The sequence below is a fragment of the Microcebus murinus genome, chromosome 12 (genome assembly GCF_040939455.1).
Source record: "Microcebus murinus isolate Inina chromosome 12, M.murinus_Inina_mat1.0, whole genome shotgun sequence".
In the NCBI taxonomy this organism is placed as follows: Eukaryota; Metazoa; Chordata; class Mammalia; order Primates; family Cheirogaleidae; genus Microcebus; species Microcebus murinus.
Window position 1 is genome coordinate 63,232,753 of NC_134115.1, and position 12,166 is coordinate 63,244,918.

General features: G+C 41.4%; 1 long non-coding RNA gene across 2 annotated transcripts in view; it reads right to left on the reverse strand.

The window, feature by feature from the left end:
- Positions 1 to 10,357, reverse strand: part of LOC105873777 (uncharacterized) — a 127,787-nt gene extending 117,430 nt beyond the window's left edge. For both annotated transcript variants that reach the window (XR_001155245.2, XR_001155239.2), the window contains exon 1: positions 10,206 to 10,357. This is a non-coding gene — a long non-coding RNA (uncharacterized LOC105873777). The remainder of the gene's footprint in view (positions 1 to 10,205) is intronic.
- Positions 10,358 to 12,166: the final 1,809 nt, after the last annotated feature.

Consider the following 12,166-nt stretch of genomic DNA (forward strand, 5'->3'; position numbering starts at 1 on the left):
TAGGATTAACCACAACTGCTTAGACTAATGATCTGGGGTGGAATGAATGCTAGGGAGTCAATCACCATGACCATACCATGGGTAATTTATAACGATGAGTATTATTGTGACATTGTTTTCACTCCATAACAAATCTATAATTTAATTATGCTGCTTCCATGATCTTAACTACGAGGCATGTGCTTTGCCTGAGATCCAAATAATTACTCTTTGCTTGTATCCCATATTTAACATCATAAACTTATTCATAAGATATAAAACATTTTATTATAACTTTCTTGGTCAATCCACTATTAGAAAAAACAACATAATGTAACATTTGAGAGCAAGAATGGCAATTAGGTTTGTCCCCACAGCAATTCCAGTGGATATAGCTACCTAGAATCTCATTTTGAAAAAGACTGAAAGCCAATTTTGGAACCAGTGAAAAATAGTACTATGACTGATTAGTGAGTTTACCATGGACTCAGGTTTAGGCAAAACACATAGCACATATTTGTCAACCCTATTTTACAGAAAATCTTTTAAAATAATTTTCCCCTAACGATTATGGATTTCTCTGCTACAATGCCTCTTTATTTTCATTTTAATGGAGACCCAATCTAATCTCTCCCCTCTTTACCTTCCCAAACTAATTTGCATACATAAGCCATAACACATATCAAGCATGAACCCCTCAAAATATTTTATATATAACCAGAGAGTTCACAGGAATTCTGGAACCAGGCCTCTTTAGTAACTCCATAGAAAGGCTTTACAGAATGGCTTCATTTACAAACTGTCTCACTTAAAGCAAGCAGGGAGGCCTTAGGGGCTGGGCTGGATGCAGGCCTAGGCAGGACTGAGAGGTAGAAGGGAAAAGAGAATGGAAATCTATTCCCTATCAAAGGTGGACTGGCCCATAGTTGCAAAAGGAAACAAAGTCTAATCCTAAACAAAGGTGACTGACCAATAATTGGAGGATGATTAAATAAATTATGGCAAATTACAAACAGTAGGCAGAGTTTATGTGTATAAAATGCATTTAAAAGGACACGGAAGGACAACAGTGGTTATTCCTGGGTGCATTAACTTACGGCTTTTTTTTTCCTTCTATTACTTATCTACATTTTTCTGAGTGTCCTGTACTGCACATGCACTGCCTTTATGAGAGGAAAAGAAAAATAATAAAGGAAACATGTTTATCTTATCACTAGATGGTTTGTTCCAATTAACCTCTTATTGCCTTTTAGTTAAAATCACGCTTACCCAAGTATACTCCTATTTTGGGGCAGCTAGGTTGCTTCAATTTTTTGATATCACAAGCAACAACATGCTGTTGCAGCTGAAAATATAAACTTGAAATATAAGAGAAAAAAAATCAGAAAAATCCCCTCAAAATGCGCCAAAAGTGTTTAATCACCCCATAGTACAATAAAATTACTACTCAAAAACTAATAACTTAGGATATTCATTTTTTATCAAATCATTGTTTTAACCAAATCATTGTTTTAACCAAATTAACAAGCTGACTAGTTGTTTTCAACTAAATTGTATAACAACTTTTAACTTAAATTGGTACACTAGACAAAGCATCAGGGAAAATCTGAAGGCAGAGATAAGAAATAGGATCAAAAGGTAAGGTTCAATAATAAAGAACAGGCAAGATGGCCTGGACAAGTTTAGAAGGGAAAGATGGCCTGCGGCAATGGTTCAAAGTGGAAGGAAGTCTTTTATCAAGGAGCTGTAAAACTAGCCCAAGTAGCTTACAGAGTGCTACGTAAGGGTATCAAGTAAAATCAGTTTTGTCTGCCTGCTTGGACACTCTCTTCTGGTAGAACAGAGCTAGGGTTTTCCCTAGATTTCATAGATGAAAAAACTTCATCTGCTTGGGGTTTAAATTGAGGAGGCATGTTTCCAAAACCATGCCTCCACAATCACTTTCCCAGTAAATGAGGTTCTGGAGTGGGCCATCGCATGATGGGAAATCCAGCACTACTTTTTTTGGCATATTATGGCTCCTATTCCAAATTACAGAGGTAATATCCCATACTTTCAGACAAAGCAGAGGTGGCAGATGATATGAATTTGCATGGAGGAATGCAACCCAAATTGGACTCCCTCAAGAGAGAAGGAATCAGGTAGTGCACCTTAAGTTTCTGGAATAGCTGGTTAGCATGACTAGAGACAGCCAGAAGACATTTCCATTTGAACAGTTTTCTAGGGCTGCAGTCCCAACACCCCCTCTCCACCAGGAGGTGAGTGGCAGCCCTGTGAGCAAAGCTTCATCTGTATTTACAGCTGCTCCCCATAGCTTCATCTGTATTTACAGCTGCTCCCCATAGCTTCATCTGTATTTACAGCTGCTCCCCATCACTGGCATCACTGCCTGAGCTCCACCTCCTATAAGATCAGTCACTGTCTCCTAGTCACTCCCAGATGGGACCATCTAGATGCAGGAAAACAAGCTCAGAGCTCCTACTGATTCTGCATTATGGTGAGTTGTATAATTATTTCATTATATATTACAATGTAATAATAGAAATAAAGTGCACAATAAATGTAATGCGCTTGAATCATCCTGAAACCATCTCCCTCTCCCCCATCCATAAAACAATTCTCTTCCTTGAAACTGGGTCCCTGGTGCCAAAAAGGTTGGGGACCACTGTTCTAGGGAACCGATTACAGTTAGGATTTCTTTTTAACCAGTTACTGCTCGATGAAAAATCCTAGAGAGCCTTCTGAGCAGCCTGCACTTGTTCAAATATTAACTGGCTACCAGGCTATGGTATTGCTGAGGAAAAGCAGGGAGGCAGCATGAAGAAAGGCATCTCTGCCACTGAAGGTGTCTTACAGGAAGGAAAGTGGAGAATTGTATTCATACTCAGTCACAGCAGAGTAGGTGTGAAAAAAAGGGAGATGAATCAGTCTTGTTTTGGGTAAGAAGTAAAACAGTGTAGAGGTAGACTTCACAAATGGTGCTGAGGCAACTGAGTAGCCGTTTGGAAAAAAAATAAAGTTGGACCTATCCCTCACATCATACACCAAGAAAAATGGATCAAAATTTTAAATGTAAAATAGAAACCATAAAACTAGAAAAAGCCAATATGAGAGAATTCCTTTTTAACCTTGGACTGAGCAGGTTTTTGTAACTATGACTAAATCCAGAAGTCCTATAAGACTGACAAATTCAACTACATTTAAAAAAAATCTACATAGCAAAAACATCATAAGCAAAGTTGAAAGACAAATGACAAACTAGGGGGAAATATGTTGCAACTCGTATTACAAAGGGCAAATCTCCATATTATAAACAGCAACTACAAAGTGATTTTTAAACCACCCCCGCTTCCCAAAATAAGCAAAGGATATAAGAGACACTTCACAAAAAAGAAAATATAAATGGCTCTTAAACATGTGAAAAGATGTTCAAACTTACTCATAAGAGAAATAGAAATTAAAATTATACTAAGATAACATTTTTCACCTACCAGATTTTTGCTGGCAAGAGTATGGATAATCAGGCACTTGCCTATATTTCTGGTGGGGTGTAAATTATACAACCCCTATGAAGGGCAATTTGGCAGTACCTATCAAACTACCATGATATATATACCCTTTGGTTCAGCAATTCCACTTCTAGGAATTTACCCTATAAATACATTTACACAAGTGTGAAATAATCTGCATAACAAAAGTATGTATTTGTATTGGGTTAAAAATGCATTTTAAAACTCTGGAATAATTGTAATTTAGTAGGGAACAGGAGTGGAAGGGAAACTTCTCATTTCTAAGTGATTTGTTGTTTGAATCATTTGAATATATTACCTTCTCAAAAATTAAATCTTAAAATGTTTAAATACATTAAGTAGATATAATTTGAGTTCCTAGTTAATGCTCTCTATGTGGGCCCCTCAGTCTATATTTGATTGGTTGTAGACAAGTGACTGTGCACTTGGAGGCCTTCAATAGTAGAAGTGGAAAGGAAAGTGAGGGTTACAGCTAGAAGTCTGATGACTAGAGGTGAGAAACTCACCAATTAATGGGTTGTATATGCCCAGGCAGACAGTGAAGAAAAGAGAAAAGAACACAATCTTAGGAAGTATCACAACAAAGGTGGTATATCAAAATGAATAGATAAGCCAGAGATTAATTATTGGGGGTGTTTGAGGTCAAAAGATAGTGAAACAATTCCTTGGGATACCTGAATTATTTCTTAGTTCAAATATAGATGTCACACAGTGGTGTACTCAGGCATACTGCCCTCAAATTCTCTGTTGACTCATTCCAGGGGGAGGACAGGGCAGTGTAGCGGCAGTAGCACAATGCCATAATGACATACAGCAGGCCTTCTTTGCTCCTCCCTTATGCCCAACTCCTGAAGAATACCATCATAAAAGTTCTAAGGCCATGAGGCTGGTCAGGGTAAAGAAAATAGAATACTTTGAATACAGCTTCCTGAAAACTAGTTTCATTTATTCATCAAATGTTTAAGGAGCACCTGCTCTATGTTAACAACTGCCCTAAGTGTTCCATAAATTCATCTCGAACAATATTCATCCCAAAGAATACATAGGTTCAAGACAATTGAAACAAAAAGACATTTTTAAAAGGTTGAGATAGGCCGGGCGCGGTGGCTCACGCCTGTAATCCTAGCACCCTGGGAGGCCGAGGCGGGCGGATTGCTCGAGGTCAGGAGTTCGAAACCAGCCTAAGCAAGAGCGAGACCCCGTCTCTACTGTAAATTGAAAGAAATTAATTGGCCAACTAATATATATAGAAAAAATGAGCTGGGCATGGTGGCGCATGCCTGTAGTCCCAGCTACTCGGGAGGCTGAGGCAGCAGGATTGCTTGAGCACAGGAGTTTGAGGTTGCTGTGAGCTAGGCTGACGCCATGGCACTCACTCTAGCCTGGGCAGCAAAGTGAGACTCTGTCTCAAAAAAAAAAAAAAAAAAAAAAAGGTTGAGATAATAGAAGCTCTTCCCTCAAATTTTTTAAAATATGGAAAAGTCACTAAAAAGTCAATCTGACAACTATAAAACACTATGAAACTATGGTAAATGGATCTCAAATTTTATCCAGTTTATTTCATTGTTTAAAAAAATGAAAATAGGGATTTAACATGTAAATTTAAATTAAGAATCATTTTCAGAAATTAGAAAAAAATGAGGTTATTTCAATTTTACTACACTTAAACAGCAGAAATCTTTAAAATATGGCTTTCTATTCTTCTTACCACAATTGATAAAACAGGAAAACATAACTAGAAAAGGGAACTAATTTAGAACAGATGTCAGGGAAGAATTTTTCCAGTAGTGAACTATAAACATGTGGAATAAATACTGGAAAATGTATTATGGCAAAAAAACAGAATCAGTTACTAATTAAATGATCTAAATAGAAAATCGGATACCTAAATATGTAGAACAAGCATTTAAAAAATAACCCTAAATTAATGGAAAAACCATGTTTTTTACTATCTAAGCCTTCAATATAATAAATAAACCAGCAATCTGCTAAAATAAGGATACTTCCCAATGCCTATAAAGTCAGCTCTTATTTATTCATAAAGATGTATCCAACTATAAAACCTAATAAGTTTACAAACAAAAGTCTACTATATTCTTTCTGATTATTTGCCAATATTTTGTCAACTTAACACTATATGGTACTTTCCCTATGACCTGCCTTCTTAATATTTCACTTTCTCTATTTACTCACACTCTGAAAGGAGATATAAAGACTTGCAACCTCATCACCAAGCCTTCTCAGCAGAAAGTGGACAGACAGTTCTGTTTCAGCTGCTATACTTAAGAAGAAATGGTTTATATATCTAGAATGCAGGAAGGATTAGAAATGAAGTAAGAGCAAACAGAATCCATTCTGATGAAAGTCTGCTAATTTGTATGAAGTCAATTTGTGGCTCATCCATATTCAAATGAATGCACAAAAACAAATTCCAAAGCTAAATATAAAATGACTTTTGGCCTATCCAGGTTTCTGCTCATTTCTACTTCATGGACAGGAGAAGGCCAGGATGCTGGCAGTATGTTAACTCTCTCAGGCCATCAGGATCTCACTCAATGGTAATACTTAATTTCCATGCAGGCCAAAGCACTTTAATATAATATTACTACTAAAAGCACATGTGTTATATACAAAACAGTTAATGAGCCTCCTGACCACAATAATCATGGAGTGACTTAGGAGATCAGGGCAGAGATGATTCACGATTCACAATATTTAACTGGCCTAAAATAGCATTCAATTTTAGAACCTGAAAGATGCTTAAAGATCATAAAGTGAGCCCAACACTACCATTGTACAGATGATGATGTTTAGGCCCTCAAAAAGATTAACTTACCCAAGGCAGGGCACCTTCATGGCAGCAAAGCCAGACCCATACCTCTGGGAAACAGTCTCATGTTCTTGTAACATACAGCATCTCACTCTTTAGGAATATGTTCAAGGAAGTGAACTGTACATGTGAGGCAATTTTTTTTCTCAGAGCTGGGACGATGGGAAAGGGTTATGCAGTTAGATATTCTAAAGAGGTATTTACTTCATCTGTTAATTCTAGTTAAAATGCAGATCTTATCTCATAGACATAAGTAATATCCTGTATTGATTTATCACACATGTGGAATAACTTTTCTCCCTCAAATTATTGAAGGCTTCCAGAGTTTACCAGTGATTAGGGAAAACATGACTAAGAAATAAACTATCTTTTTAACCACACTGTAAGCCTATTCCGACTGCTGTTATTATTAATGGATGGAAAAACATTATTTAATGAGATTTTTAAATATTGGCCCTTATACTATTAGTAATCTTTCCATCTCAAATTTTTACTTTTTTCTAAAATCTTCTACAACATAGAAAGTCTTTCCTGATCTATTATATTACTTCTTCCTTGTTAAAGTAAACTTGGATATTCAAAGTAACATGAGCTTCTATCTAAAAATTCTAACAAATGATAATTCCATAATCTTTTTGCCAAGTTTACCTCTGCATATAGTGTCATATAAATCTAAATATATTTTGGAAAAGAAAAGAAATTCAAGAATTTTTATATGTAATTGGTTGTACATGTATCTTATCAATATTCTAAACCTTAAGAAATTTTTCTGAAAGAAGTTGATATTAACATTTCCTAGCCTATAGCATCTAGTTCATCATTGAGAGAAAGCAGCATAAGAGAAAGTACAAATTTAGAGGGAAAGAGGTTAGAATAAGAGTCAAACCAAAAGTCTACCAGGAAAAAAAATCATAGCAAACCTTCCTACGCAGATTTAACAAGTACAAGCCAAACTGCCATTTCCTTGTATCACCACGCTGCTAGCTGTCTGGGCTTGTGGCAGGCACCTTGACAATGTTCAATCAGCAGGATCAAAAGCTGAAGTAAGACAACAAGTAACGTATGGTCTCATACATGTCCATTCATGCCAAGAATCTCCTAATCTATATAATTTGTTACTTATATTATGGTTGCTGTCTATATTCACATTAGATGAGGTAATATTTTATGGATATTTACTGTGTTGAACATTCTTAGGTGCCAAAGAAATTTCAGAGATGTGTGAGGCATGCTTTCAGAGCTTATAGTTAGACAAGGGAATAGACTGTGCAAGAGCACAAAAAGAAAGCAGTAAAATGAAAACTTTGTGAAAGACTAAAGCACAATCTGAGTTCACTTCTTGAGCTAGTTTTAGAGGAAGGGTAAGATTTCAATTAGTAGAAAAGAAGGGGGAGGAAAGAATGCCATAAAAAGGAAAACTATGAACAAATGTGGGAGGTTGAAAGGATCTTTGAAGAACAGTGAGAATGAATACGAGTTTCACTAGGACAGGGAAATTCTATGGAAATAAAAGAGGTCTTTGGGTTTGATTTTGGAGACAATATATAGCTGCTGAAGATTTTTAAGGCTGAGAGTGAAATAACAAAAACTATATTTTAGGAAGACTAATCTGGCAATGATAGAATTGATAAGAAAGGGATGGTATGCAAATAGATCGGATATAGAATTACTGTAATAATTACAGGTTCCTCAGCCAGGTCATCTTACATGTATAAATCAATGTCAGCTAAAGTTACTAAATTTTATAAATGTACCCTAAATATAGTATAGAACTTCTACGTGATACTAGAAAACTTGGGTTTACACATAATTTTTTAACTTTTCCTTCCTATTTTCACCTTAGATAACTTCTGGCTCCAAATTTTCATTTCACTTTTCCTCACCTAATATTTGCATTAATAAGAATCATCATCTTTCTTTATATATTAGCAAAATCCACAACATTGTATGTCTTTGCTTCATCAGAAGAGCATTTAAAACAATGTTTAAAATCCAACTTCATTAAAACAATTGCTTTACATTACACACAATAAGTCTCCCCCAAATTTCATATTTTACTTTCCAAGAAACAGTACTTTCTTGCAGGCAGATTAGGCCTACAAATCCAAAACAAAATGACAGGTAATTATCTAGTGACTCTGTAATAGTTACTTTATAGAGTTTTTAACACATTGGCTGCCCTAAGTATCATGAAAGCAGAAACTATAACTGCTTTCTTTACTTTGTGTGTGTAAACTAAACCACACATGAATGTCCCTCTTCTAGAAAAAGGACTGAACCAGAAAAGTTTTCAAAATTTCCCAGATTATGGTAGTCCTATTTTATTTGATTTCCCAAAAGAAGAGATTTAATTGCAAAGCATTAAGTTTCACTTAATTTTGTTTAATTTTAAAAAGGTAATTTAGATTGCTGAAAGTCATAGCACATAAGCCTTACAGAATAGTATGCCTGATTTTTATAAATCAGACTTTTGAAAAGGTACAGAGCCAACAGATTTTAATTTGGAAAAAAAGAAATAGAGAAAAATTAATTCAATTTGGGTCACCTAAAGAACTACATATGTTTAGGGACCTAGGATTAAGCAGAGGATGGTGTTCCAGAATGTTAGAGAGCTGTGGTGTCTCTTGCTTCCATGACTTTGTGTTTGTGTAAAAAAGTTGCCACTTAGTGAACACTGGAACCTCTCCAACGGTAAGTCCAGCTTCCTACAGAGAAGCACTGAGCCAGGAACAGTGGATTGGCTCAGGCCGGTCAGACAACAGCCCTCAGTCTAACATAGCCCAGGAACAGAGGTAGGTGACCTGATACTCAGGAAGGAAAGGATGCAAAGGAGGCAGAAGGTGGGAGAAGAGGGGAGGGGAAAGAACAGAATTAACCAAGAAACTCAAAGAGAGAAATGCTTTACCTGGAGATTCTCAGCCAGAGATGGAATTTTTTTAAACTTAAGGTAACAAGGATACTGGTTTAAAATGGTCTGAAAGACCCCAATTGGTATGAACAAACTTGGTTAGTAGCTTTATAATGACAATGAGTGGGCAAGACTTACCTTTTATATATTAACATTTAGAAAACGGAGTTTATTCAATAAATTTGTTGAAAGATGTCATGTTTCCTAAAAACTGTACCTAATTTTAGGGTTCCTGCTTACAGTGATTCCAATTCTGCATGAGATTTTAAATTGGAGGGGGAATGAGAGGGTGCAGAACACAAGATGAAATTTTACAGCATGGAAATAAAAGTATTTTTAAACCTTCTTGGGGGTGAAGAGTTAGGCAAGAAGTAATACTTGGAAACTGTCAAGTGCTTCTCTACACACCCACCCACCAGATACCATCGCAGCCGGCTGGGGGAGTCTCCCTCTTCTTGCCTGACAGCTTCACTTTCTTTGAGGTCTGGAGCTGGTGATCACACTGGCCCGTCATGGTATTTTCAGTTAACAAAGCAGTTACTCAACAGGGGAAAAAGCCACAAAGGAGCAGAGCAGCTGCTGCTGCACCCGTGATGCAAGTGCAGGATGAGCCCCGGGCCGCCACCGCCGCCTCGGCTCCTCCGTGACGTCCGGGAGGGGTATCCCCGGCTCTCAGGAAGTGGTGGCCGCGGGCAGCTCCGCCCCCACGCGACTCCGGCTGGCCGGGCTGCCGGGTGGCAGGACTGCTGGGCCTGCGGCCGGGCGGGCGGGGATCACCGTCCCTCCACCCCCTCCACACACTCACGCACGGGCGAGGACCGCGCGCCCCGCTCGGTCGCCCGCGCCACTGCTCCGCGCGGACTCCGCGCCCGCGCCTCGCCTTGCTCACTCCTCACAGCGCGCACGGGACGGAGGGCCGCCCGCGCCCCCCTCTCTCCCCGCGCTCACTGCCACTCACCCCAACCCCAGGCGCCGAGCCTGGCCCAGCGTCGCGGGTCACCAGACAGGGTCGAGCCGAGTCCAAGATGGCGACTCCGCCCCCGCCCCCTCCGCACTCCCGGCGGGGTCAGGGCGCCCCCTCGCGCGGCGCGCTCGCGCCCGAGGCCCAGCTAAAAATAGCCAGGCCCGACTATATTTGGTTCGGCCGGATCCCCGGGCGGCCGCGCGCGCCACGCCCCACCCCACCCCACCCCGCCCCGCCCCGCGCGCCCTGCCCCGCCCCGCCCCGCCCCGCCCCGCGCGGCGCTGAATGGAGAAGGGGCGGGGGTGACCGAGGGGAACCTACTCCGCTATCTGCGGCGCGCGCCGGCGGCGGGGCCGGGCCAACCGCCGAATTTAGTAACATCGCCTGCGTCAATCACGCGCCTAGCGTGCGTCAGCGCCGCGCGGCTCCAGGTCCTGCTCCCCCCGCCAGCCTTTGAATGGATACAATGTAGCAGCGCCCTCCTTCCTTCCGAGACTGGATTGGAACCCGCGGCGGTGCTGAAGCTCGGTTCCTCTCTTCGCTGGGTCCACTTTCGGAGCCTCCTCCCACGGAGTTCTCCACATCGCCCTGTCTGAAGTGGAAGTGGAGGCGAAGAAAGACATACATGCTGTATTTACCTATACATAGTCTTGTTTTCAAGCTTCTAGACCTAGCCCGACCCGTCTTCTATTCTGAAACGTCCACAATTAATTCTCTGCTCTCTACCATGGAATCCCTTCTTCCCTCTCCCTACCCCTCACGCAGATTAGGACAAATCAAAGAAATTTTAAAAATCACACCTGATTCAAACGCACTACGTGGGAACCACGTCTGTCCACAGTTTCACTTACATGGTTGCTCCTCAAAAATTCATTTCTGAAAGAAATTACTTTCACTCAGCTGCCACCTTTGGAACTAAGAGTCTTTACCTCTGCTGAGTTTTTGTTTTTGTTTGCAGCAAGATATTCACACCTAAATTTATCATTTCCAGGAAGAAATTGCTCTGTCATACACGCAGTCGCCCAGGCTTTCAGGACACCATTTCAGGACAAATGTGTCCCGGGAGACCAGAGCAAATGCCCCAGCGAGGGACTGACTAATAAATCCTGTTGATTGATTTCGAAATGTTTAATTTGGGTGATGAGAGGGGCCCCAACTACGATCATCAAAAAGTGAAAGTGCGAGTTGAGAGCTCCATTTCTGACCGGGTGCTGGGGAGGAGGGATGGTTCGCGACAGTCAGACCCTCTCAGCTGTTCAACACGTGTGCGTTTGTTTTATACACATTAAGTAGTTTCTGCCGCAGCGCGCGTGCGGATGATGGATGTGCACTTCGTTGGGTTATAATATGTCCAGTCAGGAAACCCACACCGTAAGTGTAAAGAAATAAAACCCGTAGCCATCTGCATCCGTGTGCGAAACACGCACCCAGAAAATGATCGGGGTGGGGGGAGCGTGGGAGAAATTAGGCTGGGCGCAGAGGACCCGAGAGAAGTCAACAGCTTTGCATTGCTGGAGGAAAGCGCAGCTGCCCCTCAGGGAGTCTTCGGGCTGGTGCCAGACTCCTTTTGCACCGGCTGCCAGGTCACTCGGAGAAGCTGGCTGGCGGAGCCTTCCCTTTCGGAAGAGCTGTCCTCTCCCTTACCCCCTCGCCCTGGCTCCGTGCCTCGGGGCAGCCTCGGAGGCGCGCCAGCAGCACTCCTCCAACTCTACTCCACCCGAGCCTGACAGCTGGGCGGTCCCGCCTGACCCGCGGGAGGCGGCTGCACCCTCCCGCAGACGCGCGCCCCGCTGGCAGCGCCGCCGCGAAGGCGTTGGCAGCAGGGGTCCGAGAGGCCCCCGGGCTGGGGCGGGCGGCGCGGCGTAGTTTCCATTGTGCGGCCGTGCGAACGGCTGGGGAGCGCGCGCGCGCACACTCGAGCACACACACCCTCCCTCGCACACGCGGAACCGGCT